Genomic DNA, 5,966 nt, shown 5'->3' on the forward strand with positions numbered 1-5,966 from the left:
CCGAATGCCACAATAAGCTGTAGGTTCCTTTACTAGGTAAGCAACTGGTTCTTAACCACCTAAAAATATCTAATCCTCCGGCCAGCCCTAGGAGAGCTGTTAATCAGCTCAGTGGTCTGGTTAAACTAAGATATACTTGACTCATAGTAAACATCTACGATAAAATATATAGAACATAAAGAAATCAATCATAAATTTGTGCTAATTTGACGTATAGTGTATCGTAAACATTACCGAATTTTGCAGCTGTGGAATACCAGATATTCGAGCGTATTGCCCCCCCCCTCATTCAAAAGTTGGAGCTGATGAAGTTTACCAACTACCTAAAACCGAAAGTTGGCGCTTTCAAAAACCGATTGGCAGTACAAACGTGGCCACTTGAATTTATGAAAATAATATTGCTGTCTGAATGACATTATTCCTAATGCTAACCCTTGAAAACTCATGCACGCAATGCTACAAAAACATATTACCGTTTGTACTTTTCCCACCAAGATGATCAAAATAAAAATGCCAATATTCTCAATTGCAATATCTATGATCAAATGGTTTTAAGAATAATGATCGCATCCATAATCCCTCATTTGCCTGACTATTATTCATTGTTATATAATATGGACTGAATATAAGTAATTTCATGTCATTTAACCTTAGTCAGCCGTATTTTTTTTCGCATAACGTGATGTTTCTACCTTATTTTGCAATAATAAGTCAGACTCGAGATTCAGTGCTAATATCGGGAGAATATAAGCAAACCTCGTATTTAATGAAGATCGGAATTAAATGTCTTCATTTTCTTCTCACCATAAAATGTAATATTGATACTCGAATACATTTGTCCGATATTCTCCTTCAAGAGATAAAAAGAATACGAAATGGAGAACGAACGACGGAAATTAAACCACGCTTCAGAAAAGTATGATGGGATTCTTACGTTACTCGCGGACAAATGCCGTAAAAAAAATGACGGTAATATGCTTCAGTGCGCAGTTCATGGAAGCAAGAGCATTAAACCACACAGTAGTATCTCTGAAAGGCGGTTGTTTGAGTGAATATTTATTTAGTGTAAGTATAAACACGTTGTCTTTTCCACTGAATTTAAATTGTATTTTGACCTTTCATTTTCTTTTCGTTTTTTTCTCTAAAAAATACGACAATAAAGTATAACTTCCAGGCTTTAAATAAAAATAATATCCCAGCATTAAAACTCACTTTGCACCAACCAATCAGGGAAAATGGTTTCCAAGGCTCATGCAGTCAGCGAGGTTAGGAACAGTATTATCAAGGATGAATATAATGTTATTTTACCTTAGGAAGGAAGTCCAACAACAAAATGATTTTCGAATGAGCTTAAACAGGATATTGTCTTCAATCGATTTTTCTTTTTATTTTATTCCACTTAATAATTCATGTAGTTGCCTTTTTTAAACTTAAGGGCATTCAGGATAATGTTCTGCTGATCTTTATTTGGCAAGCTGAGGGCATTTCCGGATTATTCATTGAGAATTTGAATGAGAGTTTAAGCTGACTAAATAAACAAGGCATACTCATATACAAGATCATGTGCATAAAGTTTAAAAAAAAAAAAGTTAAGTATATCTTAGTTTAACCAGAACACTGAGCTAAATAACAGCTATCCTAGGGCTGGCCCGAAGGATTAGATATTTTTTCGCAGCTATACCAATTGGCTACCTACCAACGGGACCTACGGCTTACTGTGGGATCCGGACCCCATTATCTTGAGAAAGGAATTTCTAATCACCTGAAGGAAATTCCTCTGATTCCACGTTGGCAGAACCGGGAATCGAACTCGGACTACCAAATCGTTAGGTGAGCATGTAAACCACTCGTCCAACAAGGACGCACTTGACGTATTCAGCATCTAACTGTTGATGTAGCTGTAATTGTTGTTGTACTGTTTTTGTTGTGACCATTTATTTTATGGGGACGGCTTAATGTTGAGTTGTGTGTATGTATGAATGTAAGTATGTACGCACGTAGGCAGTAAAAATGTACGTCTATATATATATATATATATATATATATATATATATCATATATATATATATATATATAGACGTACATTTTTACTACCTACGTGCGCACATACTTACATTCATATATATATATATATATATATATATATATATATATATATATATATATAATGTGTGGGGGTGTATGTATGTATATATGAATGTAAGCATGTACGTACGTAGGTAGTAAAATACACGTCTATATATATTATATATATATATATATTTAATATAGATATATATAATATATGTATATATATAATGTATGTGTACTATGTATATGTAAATACGTGAGATTATACACACACACACACCCGTGTGAAGACAACAAGACTACGGTTCCGGACTTGGGTTCCTCCTTGGAGGGGAGATAAAACAAATATTGAAATATAGACTAATGACATACGTCCAAGAGCAAATAAAAATCCAAAACCGAAAACGTCTCAGGTTTAAGTCAGCACAAGGACACGACAGACTCCATCAAGCCACAGCTGTTACCATCGCCCACGAGTTTCTGTTAAAACTGTGGCAGTCCCACCCCCCCCCCCCCCCCCCCCCACCCCCCACCCGAGGGGTATCCTTGCATCGCCACTTCCGAAGACCATGGATTCATATAAAGTAGTGCAAGGTATGACGGTGCGAAAAATTCTGAATTTTGTCATAGAGGAGAAACAGACACACATATATATGTATATATAATATTTATATATACAGTTAAAAAAGTTAAGTATGACTTACTTTAACCAAACCACTGAGCTGATTAACAGCTCTCCTAGGATTGGCCGAAAGGATTGGATTTTCTTTTTACGCGGCTAGGAACCAATTGGTTACTTAGCAACAGGACCTAGAGCTTATTTTGGGATCTGAACCATACTATATCGAGAAATTAATTTCTAATCCCCGGTAATAAATTCCTCTGGTTCCTTGTTGGCAGAGCGGGAAAGCGAACTCGGGCTACCAAGTCGGTAGGCGAGCACGTAACCCACTCGTCCAACGAGGAACGGACTATTTATACATATATATAGTTTATATACACATATACATAACAGATCAATTCATTTTATTTTCCATCCACAGCACCATTGTGGGAATACTAGCTACACACACACACACATATATATATATATATATATATATATATATATATATATATATATATAATTATGCGTGTGTGAATGTATGTAAGAAAAAAAAAAAAACGCTCAAGATAAACGAGATAACGGCAGAATCCGAATAGACCTGGGTTTAACGCAGAATTTCTGATTGACCTCTGAAACTGCAGCGGTTTAAAAGAACCAGTTTTCGAAACCTGCGCTGACAGGGAGATGAGAGGAGGTCGAGGTCGGGTCGATCGGATCCCCTCATCTCCAGGTAAACGAGGCGATTTTTATATTTCGTCGTCATGACATATTGCAAGTTCTGCTTCCTTAGTCTAGAATATTGGTCTCCAGGAATCCTGGATTCTCAAATTACTCTAACTCGAGAGAGGGAGTGAGAACACACTTGTGATAATTGTTATTGCTTCCCTTCCGGAAATTCGGAATGGCTGGTTCCAGTGGTGATTTTTTTAAATGTTACACTCAGCGCCATGGAGTAGAAATCTTAAGAAGGAAAAATAATACAAATATTCGAAACGAAATATAATGCAGGTGTCATTAGGAGACTGAAGGTGGCTCTTCTAACTCAATTATAGTACCACACCCACATCTCACTTATAGTACCACACCTTCTCACTTACAAATAGTACCACACCCACATCTTCTCACTTACATACAGTACCACACCCACACCTTCTCGCCCAATTTCGGAAAGAATATATTTCTAATTTAAGAGAGAGACACAAAACACGAGGCCGCGTATTACTAATAGTTATTCTCATGACTGGAAACTCGTTCCTCTACACCGAACGACGGCTAAGCCAATGGCAGCGACGGGAGCGGGGGGGGGGGGGCGGGGGGGGGGGGGGGGGCAGCAAGAATGCCTACCTTAAAGTAATCAGGTACGTCTCATGGCTTTGTGGTCTGGGCCGCAACTGCTTCTGCTCACTATTGCTTCTTCTATTTTATGCCCCAGCACGCGGGCCTGGAGACAGCAGCTGAGTTAACAGTTGTGCTTTACAACTCATTTTCCATACTCATATACAAAACCCTAGCTACAAAATACAGTTACGGTTCAATCGTGTATGTAGTAAGGAGAGGGAGGGTGAGGAGCACTTCCCCACTCAAACAGTGTCAAGGGGAAACAGCAAAATTATGAAAACAGCAACGAAATGAAACTGATGCAATGCCTTCTGAACCCGCCAAAACAAATATGACCAAGTGCGTCAATGCTTTTTGAAAAATGACGAATCAAGTTTCTTTGGGGATCAGTTTTTTGCACTCCCAACCCAACCCCAAAAACTGAAATCCCGGGGGACGCCCAATGATTGAACACTATATTCTAACGCGTACGCATAGGTGTTACGTAAGCAGTTGAAGCCTATTTGGTTGTAGTACGACGTCACCTATAGTGTCCCCACCCGTCTACATCAAACTATAGGTCTGCACTGAATCACCTTTCCCATTACTTCAGTCTATAAATGTTTACACTCACGGTAAATTATTCACCCTTTTATCGCTTACACAATCCCCATCGTTTGACAGAAGTCATTTACCTCAATCCAAATGGTTCATCCCGATCACATACGTTTCTTTCATACACACACACCATCCGGCTTGTTTTTGTCCTCGTGTTTGTCTATATTAAGTTGTCCTGATGCCACCTCGTACTCTAAAGTCTTACACGTATGATCATATCATGTAGAATATCAAAGGATATTAATGATGCGCTCATTGGGTGGTACTCCCACTAGGGGCCATTCATCTTCTATAATACACCTTTATAATATGTGTATATATATATATAATATATATATATATATATATATCTATATATATATATATATCATATATATATATGTGTGTGTGTATATATATATATATATATATATATATATATATATATATTATATATATATATATAAAACGTGTGTGCATAAACTATCATTCAGAATGTGAATTGCTTTTTTCCCCTGCCTGTAGCACCTCTTACTCATATCATATTCTCACGAATACAAAACTTTGACTAAACTTTGACTAAACACTACCTACAAAGTGACCAGTTTAGTGAAACACATCGCGTAATAGGATAAACTGGATCCGGCCAGTTTAGTTAGCTCTTCACGGAACTCGAGTCAGTGGTCTTGTACACTTCTTGCCTTTTACTGCCAGATGGTGGAATTCTTCGCCCCTTAATTAACAGAACCATAGGATTTTCAGGGACAGAAAAAGAGAAATTGTGGTCGGAAAGCGGTTTAGTTTACAGGCACATTTTTTTTGAAGTTACCTAAGGTCTACTCGCGACTCTAATCAAAATTAAGAAAAGAGGCAGAAAAAAGGTCTAGCAATTGATTAGGGTCTAGCCTGCTTAGCATACCAGATGTCGAGATGATGTAAGCAACGAATAGCGTTAATAGAATGAGTGCAAGTTCTGCCCAACGTAGCCACTTTCGCATGAGAAACACTAGCCGTAGTAGTAGTAGAAATAGACGGGATTTGTGCTTAAAACGGCGTGAAAAGTTTGATTAGAGCCTGGGCATCTCATTCCTGGTAAGAGAACAATAGGCCTTTGTAACGGCTCCTCCGTTTTCCAAAACACGGGTGACGAAACCCTCGCAGTATTAAAGCTGTGTAAGGGAGGCCGCACCGCAACTCCTATCATTTGCACGCAAGGACGCGTATCACAGGACCTCGTTATGCCTAGAGATGCCACCGTCGCATAGACAATTCGTCATTCAGCCCCTTAAGGCAAGGGAACGGGTCACAGGATTCACCAACACACGCTCGGGACGTGGAAATCCTTAATGATGCTAAAGCGCTTTGTGCAGTTAAC

The 5,966-nt window shown here is 38.4% G+C and overlaps 1 protein-coding gene across 1 annotated transcript in view; it reads right to left on the bottom strand.

The window, feature by feature from the left end:
• The window catches only part of LOC135227063 (protein orai-3-like), a 46,432-nt gene extending 42,308 nt beyond the window's left edge, over window positions 1-4,124 (bottom strand). The window contains exon 1 of the mRNA XM_064266887.1: window positions 4,022-4,124. The gene's annotated coding sequence lies outside the window, so the exon portion shown is untranslated. The remainder of the gene's footprint in view (window positions 1-4,021) is intronic.
• Between the last annotated feature and the right edge of the window lie 1,842 nt (window positions 4,125-5,966).

Source organism: Macrobrachium nipponense, chromosome 15 (assembly GCF_015104395.2).
Source record: "Macrobrachium nipponense isolate FS-2020 chromosome 15, ASM1510439v2, whole genome shotgun sequence".
Classification (NCBI taxonomy): Eukaryota; Metazoa; Arthropoda; class Malacostraca; order Decapoda; family Palaemonidae; genus Macrobrachium; species Macrobrachium nipponense.